The following is an 11,191-nucleotide window of genomic DNA, read 5'->3' as shown; positions in this document are numbered from 1 at the left end:
ATGTACAACTCTTTGTGCATCTCAAACACTGAGTTCTTTCCTTCAAAATAAAACGATGTTCAGTTGTTCCTCTTTTTGTTTACAAGATTCTCTTCATTCTCAGGTGTCAAAATGTGATTTTTTTTAAATCTCTAAAGCTCAGAATCTCACTCTCTTGGACAAAGCAGAGCTCACTGTCGGCCTGGTAATCATCTTTTGTTCCGTCTGGGGCTCTGACCTTTGACCTCCCGGCTCGTATGAGACTATGAGACTTGATCTGGATTAAAGCCGGAGCTCTAAAATCTAAAATGCAGAACCCAAACTGCCGCCTCTCACTGGCACATATCAAACGGATGTGATGATGATGATTATGATGATATGTGTAATCAAACACGGTGATGATGATGTCTCGGCTTGTTGACTTTTATGACAGCAGACGTTACCTGTGTCGTCTGGATCTTAAACTGTAACTCTGGAGGAATGTGGCTCAGCTCCTCTTTCTCGTGTTGTGTGTTGATGAACATGATTCATACGTCCTCCTCTTTGAGTCTGACAGCACTCACAGAAACCTGGGCCCTATTATTGAGCTTAAAGCTACGAGACGTAATGGAACCGCTCCAGTAGATTTCATCATTTTAAATATTGTAACTGTCATTATCTTACAAAAACTATCTTCATCAATATCATTAAGGTCGTAGGTGTTCATTAAGAGCTGGGTCTTTAGCTTTTTCTTAAAGGTGCAAAGGGACTCTGCAGATCGGGTGGAGTTTGGTGGTTCATCCTACCACCGGGGGGCGACAGAGGAGAAGAGTCTAGTTAGAGACTGAAGGCCTTTCCACACCGAGTCCTTTTTCTTCCCCCGAAATTGACACGAGAAAAAAGAAAGAGAATACGATCTTACGTCATGTCAATCATGTTCGACAACTGATCTGAAATTTTTGGCCGTCATTTAAAAAAAAGATAAAGATAAAAGATAAACTTTATTGATCCCCCATGGGGGAGCTCAAGAAACAGGAATATAATTATCAAAAAATAACAAGAAGTTAAAAATCAAACATTTTCAGAGCAGGTTCGGTTTTCTGCATTTTTCTCATCCAGCCGTGTGTGTGTGTCTGTGAGAGTTTGTGTGTCTCTAGTGCCTCTACCATTCTGCCAGCCGCTGTCCAGGATCAATTGCCTCGCAGAAATTGGTGTTTCATGTTGTTCGAGAGTAGCGTATCAAACTGTATCACTGACATCCTCAAATGTTTTCTCCATTTCTTGAAATGTTGGACATTGAAATTGTGACGATTGCTCGAGCTGGACCCAAAAAGCCAGACTCAGACAAGGGTGGTGGATTTAAGGGATTTATTACAGACTTTAGAAATAATGCACAGGAGGCCTGGTGATGAGGGCGCTGTGGGTGGACTTGTGTTGGTGGAGTGAGGCCGGGCAGCGGAGGCACTCAAAAAACAGGGAAACAAAAAAACACAGGGTTAGAACGCTGGCAAAGCACTCAGGGAAAAATAGAGATACTCTCTTACTTTAGAGAGCACAGATACCGCTGAAGTAGCAATAACTGGAAAACCAAGTTTTCAGAGGGAGTATATTCACAGCCGTTGATTGGACCTGATGAGTCGCAGCATTGCCCAGCAGCTGCAGCAAAACAAGAAGAAAACACAGAAAACAACCAGAATCCTGAACTAAACACAACATGATGAAAGCCACACTAGAAATGAAACCAAAATAAACGAATTGAGTCCCGAACGTGTCAGAAATGACACTAAACTGTCGACGCCTCTCACTAATATGAGGAGGAAGTGTTCCTTAATATTCTGGACAGTTTGTTCCTTTGCACGTTTCAAGGACAAACAGCGAAACAGAGCGCTGTTCATTAAAACAGGAAGTGATGGGACGGGAAGAGAGGAGCAAACAAAAGAGTCAGCACTTTTATTGTTTTTCTTGACATCATGAGGATCTTTCAAAAACAAGAAGAAACACTGAAGATATTTTTTTATCCTCGTTTAGCTCCTCTCTGAGGCCGGGTCCACAGGTGGAGGTTTTTTTTTTTTTAAACTGAGGTTTTCTTCTGACGCAAACGACGTTTTAGGGCACTGAAAACGCTTATTTTGGAAGAATCCTTCCAGGGATAATGACGTCATTAAGCGACGCTGTCACTTTTTTTGACATGATATTAGTACGATAGCAGACGTAAACAAACTATTGCTCCTACTATGTTGACGAGCAGAGGCGCCTGAACGGATAACTTTGTAAATAAAATTGTCATTGCAAAGGAATGGCGAGAACATTTTTACATGTTAAGAACATCGTTGTTGACTTGGCGTGCTCATGACAGCCATTGCGTTTTCATGTGGACAAAGATGTTTTTGAGAACTGAGCGTGTGTAAAAAAAAATACCCCCTACGTGTGGACTAGGCCTGACTTTTTAAAATTGAACACAATCAGTCCCTAAATGTTGACTGACTGAAGGACAGGTCTCCACAACTTTGTGAATAACTCTTGTTATTTATGCTAACAAAATAACTGAAGAGATGATGAGTTTTCACCCTGAGGTGATGATGAAATTCATGTAAGATATCAAGAAAAAAAAACAAAGTTCACCTGTTGTCGTGGGGAAATCAGTGATGTCATCCGGAGATAACAAAATAAATAAGTCAAGATCCCGAGTTAACAACAAAGATTTACTTGTTATCACCAAGCAGCAACCTCTGATGCTGAAGTTCAAAATCCTGCAGTTCCTCCAGTGTCCACTAGAGGCTGGCTGCAGAAGCACAGGAAGTCACATACACACCCATTCATAAAGCTTGTTTTCCCATTCTCTCAGGGCCTCTGGAGTATTTTTCTGAATCCCAAATGTTCAAAATGTTGAGCTGAATTTAGAAACATGTTCCTGGATATTTTTAATTGACCTCTAACCTGGCCGTGTCTCTCTCTCTCTCCCTGTTTGTGTGCAGAGCTGCGTCGCTGCGTCGCTGCAACATTTTCCTCTCTCAACTGCAAACAAAAAAAAGTGAATCATTCCAGCTAGCAAAACAAAAAAACTGGTCCAGAAATATTCCATGTGGAAAAACCCACACAGAGAAAAAAGAGGACACATGGACATCATGCTTCTCTAGATTTTTCCATTCTCACAAAAAAAAACAAGGTCACACACCTGCCGTGCTCTGACATCACAACACTGATAAGAAGTCCACAGTTAACTTTTCTGTCCACAGGGTCAGGGTGTTACATCACATCCTCACCTCCTGTCTGGGACAACCTGACATATATAAATCATTGATCATAAAAACGACTTTTAAAGATGATTAATCATCAGGTTCTGTGTGTTTTTATATAAATGTAAGAAAGTGAAGAAACTCTGAAGCAACCTGAAAACAGTCTGACCTCCAGGTTTATCAGTGACATAAAATATGACTGTCATAAAAAGTTAAGTGGGTAAACAAGTTATTTCCTGCCTTCAGAGACAAAACTGTAGTCCTAAATTACTGCTGTGCTCCTAATTTGTAGTCCTAAATTAATGCTGTAGTCCTAATTTGTAGTCCTAAATTATTGCTGTAGTCCTATTTGTAGTCCTAAATTAATGCTGTAGTCCTAATTTGTAGTCCTAAATTAATGCTGTAGTCCTAATTTGTAGTCCTAAATTATTGCTGTAGTCCTATTTGTAGTCCTAAATTACTGCTGTATAACTGTAGGCTAGTCCTAAATTATTGCTGTAGTTCTAATTTGTAGTCTTCTCCTGCGTCCTCCTGTTAGCTGTAGCATTAGCTGCATGTAACGCTCGGTTCTAGCCCCCCTCGAAAAAAATGTGTCAGTCCGACGTCATTGTCAGTGTGATATCTGATCTAAGCCCATTGGCTCGTTGTGGCCTAGCAGCTCATGTTGCACGCCCGTTAACTTCTGTAGCACGCCCACGATATGCCGTAGCCTGTGGTAGCACAGTAGTGCTAAGGTGCTAATGTTTTTGCTCCCTGGCCCTCGGAGTCAGAGTGGCTGCATTCCAAATATGGTAAATGAGGCGGGACATTTCCGAGAAGCGTGCTGAGCAACTGACCAATAACGACAGAGTGGATCAGCAGGCCAATCAGAGCAGACTTGGCCCACGTGGTTTCTAACAGTGTGGGCTCAACAGAGTGTAGCTGACGGACTCAGAGCGTAGAGGGAGCAAGGAGGAGCAGTTCATGAAAACAGACACTTTTTTAAAACTTTATCTATTGTGAACGTACAAAAGTAGGAACATAGATTAAATATATGAACCTCAAAAAGGTCAGAATATGAGCTCTTTAATGACTGCTGTAGTCCTTTCTAGTGAAATAGTCCCGAATAAACAGATTATTTCCTGTTTGTTTTTGTTTTAATCAGCAGTGAGTCAGACTTAATTTGCTCTGGCAGAACATCTGGTCCCATAGTCTCTGTTTAATGTAGAGCTATGAGCCCAAACAAGCCACCTAGCTTAGCCTCTTACAACCTGTGTTATCTGCCTCTGGTCACTTCCTGTCAGCTACTGTGTGCCAATCAGACCTAAAGCTGCTGGTTTGCACTTCCTGATGTTGTTTCCTCCTCTGTTGATCCTCACTGGTGTTGTCTTTACTCTCTGATGTGCGTCGATCTTGATAGAAGAGTCTGTTGAATGAATTGTAGAATTGTAGTAGGACGTTTTGGCACACTACATTTAAAATGTATATCTATATATATCATCAGAGACAGAAAGAAAGAAAATGTCACACAGACACTTTAATTAAAGGCCGGCTGCACAATGTCAACACGGGCATGAAACATATAAAACACTACATGCATCACAAAACACACACAGTTGTGTGTTTTGTGATGCATGTAGTTTTTTAGGGTTCAAGGGAGCGAGGCAGAGCAGCGTGAAGAGGCCCTTACTGACCCGGGACCCCGAGCGGTGGCCTGCCTTTACAAGCAGAGCCTCTGTACTCAAATCATGGTTCACTTAATTTATACTTACATCTGTAGATTCTGTGTTCCTGGGTTCCTTATGATCGTTTATTTGTCTGGTGAGAGACGATGATGTTTATTGTTGGATTATTGTCTCGGCTGTCTCATGCTGCTGGCAGGAAATGCAAAGCTTTGATTGCAGCTTTCACTACACACTTTCAGGAGTCGGTTGGGCTTGAACACGACCCAAAACCTGTGTGGCCTCATGAGACTGTAATCCATTACCTGGGAGGCAACACTTTAGGACAAACAAACACACCAGAAGACAGAAACAGTGGACGGTTGGGCTTTGGGTCTAGCAACCTCAACCTGTGAGAAGGACCAGTATTGGGAGTATTGGGGCGACAGTAGCTCAGACTGTAGGGTAGACTTGGGATCAAGTCCCGGTGCAGGTGAGGACTGGAAATCGGTCTGGCCGCTGTAGAGGTGCCAGCTCACTTCCTGAGCTCTGCTGAGGGGTCCTTGACCCCAAACGCTCGCTCTGACATCCCCCCACTTGTCCACAGAATCCTGTGTGTGCATGTGTGTGTGTATTTCAGTGTATGTGTTTGTAGCATGTTCAACATCAGAGTGTAAAAGTGATTCATCTTCTGACAACAGAAAAGGCAGAGGAGGAAATCTGATGAAAGTCTCTCCGTCAGCCAGAGACAAACTGAGATACTATTGTTCTTCTGTTTCATTATCAGTCAGAATAACTGAACTCCTGTGACGACAGGACTACGTTTCATCATTTCTTGTTAAATTAATCTGTGTTTCGAGATTCTTCTGTATTTTATCTTGATTTAGATTGTTTTGTTATCTGGATTGATTATTTATGTCTGGGTCGGGCGTCGATTGTTTATAAATGTGTCACACCTACTTTTGTCTTCAAAATGCCTGCAGGCCAGACGCGTTCTCTATGTGTGTGTGTGTGTGTGTGTGTGTGTGTGTGTGTGTGTGTGTGTGTGTGTGTGTTAGACCTGTGTGTGTGTGTGTGTGTGTGTGTGTGTTAGACCTGTGTGTGTGTGTGTGTGTGTGTGTGTGTGTTAGACCTGTGTGTGTGTGTGTGTGTCTGTGTGTGTGTGTCTCTGTGTGTGTGTGTGTGTGTCTGTGTGTGTGTGTGTGTGTGTGTGTGTCTGTGTGTGTCTGTGTGTGTGTGTCTGTGTGTGTCTGTGTGTGTGTGTGTGTGTGTGTTAGACCTGTGTGTGTGTGTGTGTATATATTTATTGGACTGCAGCATTTGTCTTTCCATTAGGATCAAGCTCACAAGGTGTTCAGAATTGTGTGTGTGTGTGTGTGTGTGTGTGTGTGTGTGTGTGTGTGTGTGTGTGTGTGTGTGTGTCATGAACATAATGTCCCTCTTTCCTCTTAATGAGTGATCACATTAATCCGTCCTTCTGTCTTTACATAATCTGTCTAATGTTTACTATCTGTTACACAACGCCGTCCTCCAGCACAGCGGGGTCAACGACCTCCAGTTAGTCTGTTTGTGTCACCTCAGAAATACTCAGGTGAGCTGTTTTCTAACAACGACACATTCTTCAGAATCTGGATTCTCTGGTTCTCGCTCTGTGAAGCTAAAACATGAAGTCAGTCACTTTTAAAACAAACAGGTGAGTTCAGGAGACGATCAGTGATTGGACGAGATTCAAACCTTGTGTTGTCTTTTACCCGTGGACGTGGAGTTGGTCTACTTCCTGTTGGACAGGAAGGTGACAAACACCGGCGGTTAGCTTGTGCTAGCGTGTGTTAGCTTGTAGTGTAGGTACAAGCAGTAAACGTACACACTACGTCCTGCAGGGGGCGGGGCTTCTGGAGGAGGAGGGGCCAAGTTTGAATGTTGTGTTTACAAACTGAAATGAAAAGATGCTTCTGACTCCTCCTACATTTATTTCAATATAAAGAAAAAAGAAACATGAGGCCTTTAGAGTTTGTGATGACAGAAAATATCTGCAGCGAGCAGAATGTGCCCGTTCAGTTTGATGAAATGAGATTCAGATTTTGTTATTTTGCTCGCTGCTCTTGGAATAAAATGAGTTGCACCACCTGAAGGTCAGGAAAATGTGAAAACAAACAACAAAAATATTGAATCTGAAAATGTGGAACAGCACAACATGAAGCTCGCCAACCAGCTGACGTTCAGCGCGTCACACCTTTTCTTTACTGTGTTAGATTAGCCTGTTAGCATGCTACGCTAAAGCCTTTTTCACACATTCACTCCTGAACATTTCAGGAAAGGCTGCTCCAAAAAGATACTTGTTTCAAACATTTCCTGAATGAAATGATCTGACGACTCAGTCGTGTGTGTGTGTGTGTGTGTGTGTGTGTGTGTGTGTGTGTGTGTGTGTGTGTGTGTGTGTTAAAAGAGCTTCATGGTCACAGGTCAGTGTGTTAGCTCACGGCTCACATTCCTCTCTTCATGTTTACGTCCTGAAGTTCAAGACTAAACCGACCTGCTGAACCCAGGGTGACACCACTCGTCGCCACGGCAACAGTCAACAGCTGAGAGAGAAAAAAAACAGGCGGAAAGACACTGTGTGTGTGTGTGTGTGTGTGTGTGTGTGTGTAACAGAGTCAAATATGTTAGTGCAGATTTCACTGTTTTAATAATTACACAAAAATGACCTGCCGATCGTCTGTTATGTTTGATTTTGTCGTCCGCAGCCTCTTCTTCCTTTGTTTTCTTCTTCTTTGGTTATTATTACATATTCGTTCCCTGTGGGAGAGGCGGGCGTCCATTGTTTTCCTACGTTTTCATTCCCTTCCATTCTTTAATTATTGTATTATTTTGTGTAAATGTATGTTCTTCAGAATGTTTAATAGTCTTTTGTCAGCTGTTGGTATCTAATTGATTTTACATTTATTGTTATTTTTATTTTCCATGGAGCCTAGCTCGCCGTGCACAGCAATTTAAGCTAGTTTACGTGCACGCGCATTAAGCTAACATACTTTACGTACTTTTATTTTATCGGTGTAGGATCTGGAGTCTGTGTTTCCCTCTTTGTGCCAGAATTAAAAAGAGACGAGTAAAAATCCTGGTGTCACAGCGTCATTTGACCAAATCACCTGCTGGAAGAGACGACGTGTGAACTGTTCATGTGTTCATTTGTAAAGATGAATAACATGAAACAACCTGAGTGTAGCTTTAATATGAGGCATTGATGGAGTAAATAATGTGACGAGTTTCATTTAAGGACGACTGAATTTCTGCAACTTTTCAACAGCATGTGTTTTAAAACGACTGAATCTCAGTTTCTTTACTGATTGAGTATCAAAAGGTGTCTTCAGATCGTGAGCTTTATTTTAAACTCAAAGCTGGTGTGAGAGAAAGAGACGGAGCACACTTAAAAAACTCAAATCTAAGTGAGTGTATTCGTCTCATTTGTAGTAAAAAAATATGTTACCACACTTATTTTGCTCCACATTCACCCGACAAGTCCAGATCTTATTTGAAAAGTCAATCTGAACAGTCCTGGTGTGTGCGCCCTGGATCACTGTGTTCCTGCTCTAGCTGCTCCTTGGGCACATCCATCCTCAAACTTCCCTTCATCCATCCTCAAGAGTGAAGGGGTGGAGGAGAGTTTGACGCTCGGGTGGAGAACATTAAATATTCACACACAGTCGGAGAAACCTGCAAACAGGAGTGAAGCCATGTGCAGATCATTAACATCCTGGTTACTTCTGCAGGAAAACTCCCTGAACTGTGCTGGAGGAATATGTTTTTAAAAAGTGACATGTTCCCTCCGGGTTGCATCAGCTGAGGCGGGGGCAGAGCTCAGTGTGTGATTGGCTGTCAGTCCTGTCCGTCACCTCTCTCTTGCTGCTGGCTGCCCTCCAGCTCTCAGCTCATAAAGAGAGTTAATAATAGCAGTGAAGTCATTAAACGGAGCTCTGCTTCCTTTTTAACAGCTGAATGTGGAGGAAAGTGGAGAAGAGGAGTGAGTCACCTCGTATTCAAATAAAGAAGAAATAATGACACATCCACGAGCTCGAGAAGCAAAGGAGAATAAATACATGAAGGAGCATTTTTACTGTTTGCTCACAGGGATTGGTCGCTGCATGTTTATGTGGTTATTTTTGAAGTTTAAAAACAGAGACTTGCTGCGACTACTTTCTTCTGTTTTTGTAACTTTCTAATAATCTTTATAAAACAGAAATGAAACTGTGAATGTAGAAATATAAGTTTTTCAGGCAAGACAAAGGACACACATGCAGATTTATCTTTGTAGACGGTAGCCCTGTTTGGACCGCCGTGATATTTACACCCCTGCTGTGACATTTCACCTTCAATTTAAATGTCATGGAGGTGTAATGTGGGACCCCCCACAGTGACCCCCCTCTGTACCGTCTTCAGAGGCGTTACAGAGGAGAGACGGGATCAGCTTGTCTGACTGTGTGTGTGCATGTGGAGTGCCATGCTTCCCCGCCGCCAAAATGCAATGTGACCTCACAGACTGTGACATCACTATCACACCGCTGCAGAATCAGTTTGAACGTAGAAAAGACGAGATGAGCTGAGCTTAGATACAACACTTTTTGCACACACAAAAAAAACAGTCTGAAAAGGTCTTTTGTGTCAGCAGAGTTTTTTGTCACAGTCTGAGACTTTTTCCCATCATGCACCTGGTGGAAATTTTGAAGTACAAACTATCGAGTGGAAATCTGAAAAGGAGGAGAAAGTGTTGGAGTTGTTGAGAGAGCAGGAACGCCTCTCTGACATCTCTTACTCTTTCCTTTGTACCACGATCAGACGATTATTTATTTATTTTTTTGTTCTTTTTTTATTGTATTATTCTGATTTTGTTGTCTTCTTGTTTACGCTCTGCCTATTGCTTTAATTGTCTCTCTGCTTTTATTTTCTGTTGTAAAGCACTTTGTTACTTGTATAGAAAAGTGCTATACAAATAAAGTATTATTATTATTTTTATTATTATTTAGAGGTAAACGTTGCTAGGTTTATGTGGGTGACCCTGCAGAAGGATCATTACTGAGGGGTAACAGTTTCTCTCCACCTTTCCTCCGTCTTCACTCGAAACAGGAAGTCTGATGTAGCATGGCAGGTTCTCTTCCAGCTTGTTGATACTTTATTTAAAAAATGTCTAAATGTAGAAGAACAGGCTCGTCCCTCCTCATGTCTCAGTCTGCAGATTGTCTGTGACTCACTGACTGCAGCTCAAACGCCGTCTGATGTAATGTTTGTAAATGTTGGAGCAGTTTGACCGGCCTGCAGCGCTGAACCTGAACCTGAACCTGAACCTGAACCTGAACCTGAACCTGAACCTGAACCTGAACATGAACATAGATGAAGGAGAAGAAGAAGAAGAAGAAGTGGAGACACAGCTGACCTGATTCTTCTGGAACGTTGCTCCAGATTCCTGCTGCTCACATTTCTGACCTGCAGGTCGAAGCCGCCCGCTGAACGCCTCGCTGTGTGTTTACACGCTCGCCTGACAGTCAGCGCTGAGGGGAAACACTAGATTGTGACATAACACACACACACACAGATGTTTTGAAGCCGCCTGGAGGTTTTTGGAGCTGTGTCAGCTTCTGTCAAAACATCCTCCTTCATCGCCCGCTCACTTCTCTTTATCACTTTAACCCCTGAGCTGCTGGGATAGAGGAGGCTGTGCAGCTTAAAGGACCAATACAGCTTTTTTTTTTGCTCATGGTAGGAGGAAGAGGAGAAAGCTGACACCTCTGACGTCTAAATCTGCAGGCCGCAGATAGTTAGTGTTTCACAAAAACACAAGAGAGGCAGCCTGGTTGGTCCAACAGAGACAAAGATTCACCTTAGCAGCTTCAGAGCTCAATAATAATAATAACCTAATCTTTTATCTCAGGTGTGGATCCACACACTTTGCTGCGTATCTCCTGCACACCTGCCTCACATCTGTGCTAAAGCTACCTACACACTCCACAGGACAGAGGTCGACTCAGTGGCTGTTTTCGAAACCACATACGATACTACTAGTACGTACTTATTTGGCCAGTATGCAGTATGTGAACAACTGCGAGATCCGCAGTATGCCAAAAATACCAGGATGTCATACTGATTCAGGAAAAATGTACAGCATGCATCGGACCAGTCTACCTCGCGTACTGTTTCCCACAATGCAAAGTGCCAGGTCAGAGTTCAAAATGCCGGAGTGCAGCTGTTTGAACTCGTCGGTGGCGGTGACTGAATATCTTGCCACATTATGGGCATGAACAAACATGACATGTTCATGTATCTATAAGTCTTACCACCTCAGATGTTCCTGCTTTGTAGACTGTACAG

This window comes from Labrus bergylta, chromosome 8 (genome assembly GCF_963930695.1).
Source record: "Labrus bergylta chromosome 8, fLabBer1.1, whole genome shotgun sequence".
Classification (NCBI taxonomy): Eukaryota; Metazoa; Chordata; class Actinopteri; order Labriformes; family Labridae; genus Labrus; species Labrus bergylta.
Note: the sequence above shows the minus strand (reverse complement) of the source record.